This window comes from Neophocaena asiaeorientalis, unplaced genomic scaffold (assembly GCF_003031525.2).
Source record: "Neophocaena asiaeorientalis asiaeorientalis breed wild unplaced genomic scaffold, Neophocaena_asiaeorientalis_V1.1 scaffold39, whole genome shotgun sequence".
NCBI lineage: Eukaryota > Metazoa > Chordata > Mammalia > Artiodactyla > Phocoenidae > Neophocaena > Neophocaena asiaeorientalis.
Genome location: NW_020175670.1, coordinates 787,399 through 797,354, shown reverse-complemented (window position 1 = coordinate 797,354; position 9,956 = coordinate 787,399).

Sequence of the window (9,956 nt, the reverse complement as noted above, 5' to 3'; positions counted from 1 at the left end):
GAGAAGCCCATGCACAAAAGATGCCGCACGCCACAGCGAAAGATCCCGCATGCCTCAACTAAGACCCGACGTAGCCTAAATAAATAAATAATAAATCCTTAAAAAAAAATATATATATATATATATATAAAAAAGATAATCAGAATTTCAGCAGACTTTCTCTGTCACCAACCTAAGCCTGGCACTAACCACGTGCTGCAGATACCACTGGATATAGTAGAAACACTCTGAGACCTAAAAAAGGCCATTACATGAAAAGACTCTCTATAATTAAACCCTTGTCTCAGAAAAGGCTTCTTAGAAAAAATCAGGTATGCAGAATTTATGGTCAAGCAGCAGCAACTATTTGGCTAGAATGCATTTAATAAGGACATCTCAGAGGTACTGGTCAGATTTTGCTTGCTGAGCCTATCAAAGCTTGCCTGCCTTTGCTTACAGCCCAGAGTCTGCAGACTTGCCTCTACAGAAATCGGTGTTTGCTTATATAAAACCGGCCACTCTCTTGTAAACAAAATCTCCACCAACTGCAACAACCCACTACAGCTGAAAATATGTGGTCAGCGCCTAGTCCAAAACTATCCAAGTTTAACACCTCCCACTCCAGCCATGCCATAAGTATGCCCAAAGTTTTACTCCATAAGCACTCTACAGCACAGAATTCCTCTTTTTTCGTTTTCTCTCTATCCCCACTTTATATCCTAGATGTTGGGGTGTGAAGAGGGTCGTGCGAGTAACGTCTCTTTTACCCAGGAAGAAATGAAAAAAAAAAAGAAAAAAAATAACGTAGCAGGAAAAGCAAACTATTTCCTTATAAATGCTAGCGAAGATGTTTAAGACTCTGGCTCATAACGGCAGGTTTGCTGATACTAAACTCCAGAATTAGACAGACTTACCAACTACGGCACAGACAGCAGCCAACGGCAAAATGGCGCACAGGCAAATTCCGCACTTGTCAACTTCACTGCCGGCCGGGGGGTGGAGCAAAGTGGGCACTTTCTAGAGACCGCTCCTCCCTAAGACGAAAGGAAGGGGCGGGTCATACACGCAGACTTTCTCTTTCAAAACTGACCAATCAGATAGCTGACTGCCGGCTCCACGGGAAGAAGTAAAAAGACGGAGAAGCTTTAGGCGTGTTGTTCTCATATATGTCCCTCCATAGTGAAGGAAACAGCATTGGCAGAGGTGTTCCCGTTCCTCTACATAATGTATAGTCTCGCCGGTGGGAATCTTTTCCTTCCATATCACAGCAATCTTTTGGCAAACTCACTATTTCTTTCTTTCTGTTACATCTTAATCCCCCTGGGCCGCAAGGGAACTTTTCCTGTAACCAGAGAGTGAGCTACAAGTCTTGTAGTGTATCTGACCTCTCCTAAACATGCCAGGTTGTTAATTATGGTAACCATATAATGTTTTCCAACCGATGCCCCTTGAAAGTGAAAGGGGGCAATCAAATTAATTAAAATTATAAATTTTTGAGATTTTATATTGATGGATTTATACAGAGGGCAATTCAAAATTCATTTTGTAAAATAAAATTATTTCTAAAAATTAAAGCAGCTACATTTAATTAAGCAAAAGTTTTGTGTTTTTTTTTCCGGTACCCGAGCCTCTCACTGCTGTGGCCTCTCCCGTTGCGGAGCACAGGCTCCGGACGCGCAGGCTCAGCGGCCATGGCTCACGGGCCCAGCCGCCCTGCGGTATGTGAGATCCTCCCGAACCGGGGCACGAACCCTTGTCCCCTGCATCAGCAGGCGGACTCTCAACCACTGCGCCGCCAGGGAAGCCCTTAAGCAAAACTTTAAAATGTCTTCATTATAATATGAACATTAAAAATAACAGAATTATAATTATTCGCACATATTAATGTATTTTAATTAGTGTTTCAGCCTTTATCGCCTGTAATAGTGAGTCACTAATATTTTTCTGAAGAATACATTTTTAATACGGTGTTATTGTTTTTAAATTTTTTAAACTGCCTACAGTCTTCTCAAATATGTATTTTATGGTTGATATATAGGAAATTTTGACATCTTTCCTCTTCACTGTCGGATGATAATACTTTAAATTAAGAAAAACTCAAAAATTATGCTAAACAAAATCTCATTCCTATTTTTTCTTAAAATATGTAAATTTTTCAGTCCAAATATTTTCCCAAGTGCTGTCTTTCTGCCTCTACTCAAAGTAACAATCTTCAGCAAACATTCGTAGGACACAAGCTTCATAAAATAAGTTTTCCATTATTTATGATACTTTTGAAGGTTTTGCCAAATTTAGATGCTGCAAATTGGAAAGCCTTTTTTTTTTTTTTTTTTTTTTGCGGTACGCGGGCCCCTCACCGCTGCAGCTTCTCCCGTCGCGGAGCGCAGGCTCCGGACACGCAGGCTCCGGACGTGCAGGTCCAGCGGCCATGGCCCACGGGCCCAGCCGCTCCGCGGCATGTGGGATCCCCCCAGACTGGGGCACAAACCCGTGACCCCCACATCAGCAGGCGGACTCCCAAGCACTGCGCCACCAGGGAAGCCCCTGGAAAGCCTTTTAAAGTTCATTTTATTTCTCTAAGAACGTGAATTTATCCTGTTATAATAGGAGCTCCATCAAAAGATTCTTCACATGCGTTAAAATATCCCAAGGAACAATTAGAGAATTTCAAAATTAAATTTTATATTGTTAGGGGAACCACTGACTGAAACCGCCAAGCCCTGGCCAGGCACCACAGTAATCACGGCATGAGGTCCCGGTAAGGAATGCAGAACTAACAAGCTATCACCAACCAGAAGAATTCGGGAAAGGTCAAAAGGAGAGAGGAGATGCCAGTCCATATGTCCTACCAACCTCCCAGAATCCTTCTCGCTGGAATCTATCTTGACGGAGCGATGCGCGTGCCACCAGGAAGTACCCTGAGTCAGAAAGATTGAAAGTCAGAGATAACCGGAAACTAATACCATCACCATATAACCTGAGACTGCAAGCCATGTGACAGAGCCGTCGTCCTCCTCCTCCTTACGGTAAGAGAAGCCGACGGTTCTCTTACCGTCCTGCTCTCCGACCGGGTGACCCTTCCCAGTAAAGTCTCTTGCTTTGTCAGCATGTGTGTCTCCTGGAACAATTCATTTCTGAGTGTTAGACAAGAGCCCACTCTCAGGCCCTGGAAAGGATTCCCCTTCCTGCAACAATATTATACAAAATTTAAAATCCACTTGAACTTGTTTAGGTTATTCCTTGATTTTGTAGAGGTAAATTTAAATGTCTTTCTTGTGTCACAAGGAAGTTATTTTTTTCAATAACTGCAGTCTACAAATCTTCAAAACCTGAATTTTATTAGCACAATTTTTAATTGTTTAATTAAAATTTCTAAATGATTTTAAAACAATGCAACAAAATTTTGTTTATAAAAAAATTGAGTAGCTCTGTAGACCACTGAAATTTATTTACAAAATATATTTGTAAAGAATTAAATATTCATAAAATCCTATTTAGAAGCAACCAAAGAGAAAAAACATATGCTGTTATGTTTGAGTCTTTTTTTTTGTACTCAATTCTGGTTTTATCACAAAGAGTTTTGTAGTTTGGTTCATCAAATTGTTATATACAGTAGTACCTTGGTATCAACGGGGAATTGGTTCCAAGGACCCCTCCACCCCCAAAGAATACCAAAATTCATGGATGCTCTAGTTCCTTATATAAAATGCCATCGTATATGCATACAGCCTAACCTATGCACATTCTCCCATATACTTTAAATCATCTCTAGATTACTTATGATATCTAAAACAGTGTAAATGCTATTTAAATAGTTGCCCGTGCACTGCAAATTTAAGTTTTGCTTTTTGGAACTTTCTGGAATTTTTTTTTCAAATATTTTCAGTCTGTGTTTAGTTGAATCTGTGGATGTGGAACCCGCAGATACTGACGGCCAACTATATACAGGCATACCTCGGAGATATTGTGGGTTCAGTTCCAGACCACCGCGATAAAGCAAATATTGAAATAAATCAAGTTGCACAAAATTTTTGGTTTCCCAGTGCATATAAAAGTTATGTTTACACTATACTGTAGTCTGTTAAAATATGATAGCATTATATTTTTAAAAAACAATGTGTATACCTTAATTTTAAAATATTTTATTGCTAAAAAATGCTAACCATCATCTGAGCCTTCAGCAAGTCACAGAAGTAACATCAAAGATCACTAATCCCAGATCACCATAACAAGTAAAATAAAATGAAAACTTTGAAATATTCCAAGAAGTACCAAAATGTGACACAGATACATGAAGTGATCAGATGCTCTTGGAAAAATGGCTCCACTAGACTTGCCCCAAAGAGAGTTGCCACAAACCTCCAATTTGCCACAAACCTCTACAAAACGCAATGGCGTGAAACACAATAAAACGAGGTATGTCCGTATGCATTATAACAATATTTGTGAAGTTTGACAATTACAGTTTATAAGTCAATTGCAGTTTGGATGCATTTATGAATTATGTACACACCATAGTCGATTTTACAAATGTAGTCATTGCATACATTTCTCAACAAGAATTTTTATTTTTTACTATGACCTTATGCCCTGCCAAATTTAAATTCATACTACTGCAAGTAACTTTATTTTAAATATAATCCTTTTAACTTAATACAAAATAACATTCACAAAAATAGCAGACATTTTACTTCTGAGGAATGAATTTTCAAGTTGTAATGTGATTCCATGAGCTGAAAGGGGGAAAAAAAAAGCATGGGAAGTTATTTAACTTATTTTCTTCTTGAAGCATCTGATAGCAACAATATAAAACTGGCCTTATTTAACAGCCAATGTCTCAAACTACATGCACTAGAAAATTGGGGATTAAAAATAAGAAAAACTAACTAGATGAATAGTCATTTACTCTAAAGTAAAATGTCTATTTCACAATGTTATATGTAGATGTACCCTCTGCAACCATGTGTGTGTTAATTTCTTATCTTCCAGTACACTCTTCTTAAAATAACCACTAACCTTTGAAGTAGATGCTGGTGATTCTTCTGCAAGTCTGTCTTCCGGTTTTCATAGTGATATCACTAATGTTCTCATGGTGGATGATAAAGAGTCACATATTTTGTGTACTTATTATTTATCAACTCACTTAAAAACAGAAATTTAGTATCTAAAATCTCATTAAACATGAACTTTCCTTTTCTTCAATCTCATTGCTCATGAAAAGGCTTATTGCCAAATTTAAGTTTTACTGAACAATAAAATACTTATGTATTTATAGTATATAGTAAATGACAGAACAACTATAAGAAAATTCAGCCTACTATGTCTGAGCTCAAGAGTAGTATAAGTTAGCCTCAGCTGTGCAGGCATGTTTTGGGTACCCTTATCTGTCGTGTTTCACTGAGCCCACCTTTTGGTATCTTAGGGACGCCCCCTGCCTCTCAAAGGCCTGTGCATGAACCAGGCCACAGCTGGATGGTACCCCAACTGGACGGTAAGCAGAACAGCATCAGATAGTTTGCTCACCACGACCAAGCTTTCCTAGCTGTCCTGAACTGCTAGTGTCCCAGACCAGATCGCTTTATTAGTGAATGTCTTCCATAATGTTCTTAAGAGAAAGATCCTGGCTATGTTGGGTCTGGAAAGATCAGAACCAGAGCCAATCTGCTGTTGGGTTGTCTTTGAGGTTTGACCATGTGTTAACATCAGAATTTTGTTTATTATACATGTTTCATACATTTCTAAATGAGATCATGGCAGAAGCCAAAAGAATAAGGTCAAGAGCTAACAAATCCACCCTGACTTATTTTAATGCAAAGGTAAATACTATTTTTCATCAAAAATTTAAAATCTGGGATAAATACTATATTTGACAAGATGCCAAGAAATAGGATATACATTCTTTGGTGTGGCATGCTTCTGTGAGCCTGACACCTTCAGAACTCTCCAGATAAGGAGTGGAAGTGAGTCCCATTTGAGAAGATCTTCTCTAAACAAACTACATATATTTTGTTTACTTCCCTCCCTTGATAGTTATTTCTAACTACACAGATTTTGTTTTGTTCAGTCATAGAGCTGAATCTCAGAAGTGAGAAGTGGCGCACTATGCTTGCCTCTCTTCTTTTCCCATAACTCTCTCTCCTCTATCTCTGAATACCAACCGCCCCTCCCCACTTCTCAGTTTAGATCCCACTCAGAAATCCATGTTGGGGAGAAGGAGTGATTGGAAATCTCTAAGGAAAATCTTGTCAATTGCCAGATTGGTTCTTTTCTTCATAATGGAATATGAGGAAGAATTCAACTAGAGAGCTAGATGGAAAACAGTAAGGGTAAAACAGATGAGAAGTGCATGATATAGGTCTTGGGGAGGCATTTATGGAGAGTTTTGGAGGCAGGGATAAGGGAATAACTGTGGAATGTGGGAAAATGGATGGGACATAAAAGGGAATTTTAAGAAGTGTTCATTTCTATATATGCATACACTTCAACGTGTTTAAGAAATCCAAGTGAATAAATTACTTGGAAATTGATTTTTAATTGCTGTGCTGTGATTCTGCAACCATCATACTGCAATTGTATGATTTCAATAGGATAAAAAAGGAAACAAACAATGGAATTCAGGAGAAAATGTCATAAAATAATGTCTTGGTCAAGAAATGATTCAAGTTTAGAATAATTATCTAACTATATTAGCACTTGTAAGATGTGTTTAGTCTATGATACCAAGCTACACAGCCTTACAGCTTGACTATCCGCACACAATTTCTTGAGACATTCTATGCTTCCTGGCAAGTTTTTGTTTTTTTTTTCTTTATAACTAATACTTTGCAGGTTATCTGACAGAACTGACATCTCCATTTATCTAGATCATGTGAAATGCTTGTCTGAATTTGTGATACTGCACTTGAAAAACTAATTTAAAAATTTCCTTGTTTCAAATTGCCACTTAACTGGCTCAACTGCCTGCTCACTAAGGTCTGGAGTCAATTAGCTAAATAAAGGGATGGTTAAGGGGAATGGTTTAATAGCAGTAGAAAGCTGTATCTCCACGTCACAGTCCCAAAGCTTGGAGTCCCTTTCCTTAATTGTACTGCCATTTTTAGCTAAGGTTTAGGAAGAAGCCACTCAGAAGCCCTGATAATTCTTTTCCCTGGAACCTGAATGACCTCTAATTTTTACACCCTGCTGAGAGAAACATGTATGATTCTCTTCACAAACTTGTTCCATGTGCTAAGCGTAGAGACATGTATCCTCTATGGATTTTATTGAAGGACAAATGTTTCTTCCTCTATGTCCTGTCCTCTGGACTGATTTTTGGCTATTAGGTAATGGCAGTGCACACAACAGCACACCAGATAACACAGGTCAAAGGGGAATAAGGCTGGGGTTATTTTTTCACAGGCCGAAATTCTGTACTGATTATAAATATAGTTATCCAAATACTGTGTTTTTTAAAATATCTCAGTGTGGTGAATCTAGGGCAAATATATCTAAATTCCACAGAGGTTATCGACTGCCAAGAAGTAATGAAACATTGGTATTCATTAAATAGGCCACTGAATAATGTTAATATGCATGACAGACTAAAGTTGCCTGCAACTGTTTGACACTCCTCCCATTGAGAGGTAAGGTCTGAGTCCCCTCTTGTTGAATCTGAGAGGACTCTCTTTTGACCTACAGAGTATCGCACAAGTGCCATATTTGTGCCGGTTTGTAAGATGGACATTAATAGACTTGCTGCTTCCACTTCCTATCACTGAATGCTTGCTCTGGGGAAAGCTAGCTGCCCTGTATGAACTGTGACTTATGAGACTGCCATGCCATGGGAAGGCACAAGGTAGCCCACATACAGAGAGAAATCCTCAAATAGCCACGACTGTAGGCCTCTCAGTCCATGCATCAGGCCTGTGAGTAAAAAAAAGTTCCTATGACTCCATCCTCACCTGCCATTTGACTGCAACTCCATGAGAGACTCCAAGTGAGAACCACTCAGTTGAGCCAAGAGAACAACAAAGAAAAATAACAAATTATGGTTTAAAGCCACCAAATGTGTTGGGGAAGTTCGTTAAGTCTCAATTGATAACTGGGAATAAAACCCATCATTTATTGAGCATTTAACTCTGAGCCAGGTACTTTTCAAAACATATTCATATGAATCAACTCATTTAAACATCAAAATCACTCTTGAGGTAATTATCCTTATTTGACTGATGAGAAAACTAAACAGCAGTGAGATTAAATAATATGCCTAACGTCACACACTACTAAGTGATATATGAACCTAGAGCCCCTAGACCAGCACTACGTTAACCTACCTCTAGGTAGTATATTGTCACCTTACATATCTCAGTTTGTTGTCTCTCATTTACAGTATCATGCATTTGTGTATGTGTGTGTGCATGCCTGCCTAATAATTTATGCCAGCATGCACTGAACTCATTGAAAATACTTTCAGCTTCAACGTATCAGATGGCAAGATGTATATAAACTATGAAGACTCTATAAAGATTAAATTTAAAAGTAAAAGCATTACTATTAATACAAAAATATATCTATATCATATACATGTTTCCATTACTTACATAGTACCAGACATGCTTCTTCCCTCAAATGAGAAAAACAAGTGAATAAGAACCACTGCTATATAAGCTCTCATCCATATGTATATCATGTAGTCTTAAGAGTAATACTGAAACATTGAAAGGAAAATAAAATACTAGATCACATGTAGTCTGTTCATGAAGCGTTCATAGCCAGGGGCAGTTAGAATTCCCAAAGATGAGGGCATGTTGACACAAGGAATACAACAGATCACTTTTTAAATTAAAAGTGTTAATTTTGCTTTTATGTACCTCATATCCTCAGAGTATTTCTTCCCTTACTCTGTTTTTATTTCCACAGTTTCTTTTCTATCTTTACATTATTCTTACACAATAATATAAAGATCAATTTGTATTCTAAGAAAGTCATTTCTTGCCATCAGGTAGGAGAAATGACGGATTTATTTTTGCATTTATATCCACAAAACCAACCAACACTAGATCAGCAACAAAAATGGTATCCACAGCACTAAACACCTATGATTGTGTCCACACCGCTAAACACCTATGTTTCTGCACAAACAATTCAGAAATAAGAACAGCAGCAAGCTTGAATATGTATCACATTACATTAATTGAAAAAGACTCATCTCATTCTGTCTTCTCCAACTTATTGTTGTGGCACAAGGTTAACTTTTAATTGTATAAGATTTGAAAACTGATCTAAAAGTGGTAGAATGGCATCCCTTCTTTGTAAAATATTTCTTTTCACTCTACTCCTGGCCAACTTTAAAAACTATTGTGGAACTTCTTTCAAAATACTTCTTACCACTGTTTCTAATTTTTCTCACTCTCTTATCTCCTTGATACCATTTTTCTCTCACTATAGGAAGGAGTTTGGTGCACGCTATAAGCAATGCACTAAAGTAAGGTTTTCATAGAATGACAATGGAATGTCAATGTTCTACTTCGAAAACCAGTGGAATCGATTCTAACCTATAGTTACTTATCAGACAATTTATTGCAAAACAATTTGTATTTACATGACTTTAACTCAAAGAATGATTATTGTCAAAGAATCACAAATGAACACTTAAATGGCAAACAAAAGTTCTCAGGGGATATAAAAAGTTTTCAACCATGATATGAGTGTAAAGCTTATCCTTTTTGTTTTCTATAAATATGCTCTTACCAAGTGGCAAGTGGGGAAAAGACAGTCAAGAACAGTAAAGCTATATTTATTATTTAGTAAAAATATACAACCCGACAACAACTTTGAAATACACAGGTCTGAGTCTCTGTCCAATTGCTACCAACTAAATGTCAGAACTATAATTATAGAATCAGGATAATACCTTTAGTTAAGAGCATTTTTAAATGGTTGTTTTGATCTTTTGCATGTAGCTGTCCAAACTGGACTACTCTCTCACATCATGCACA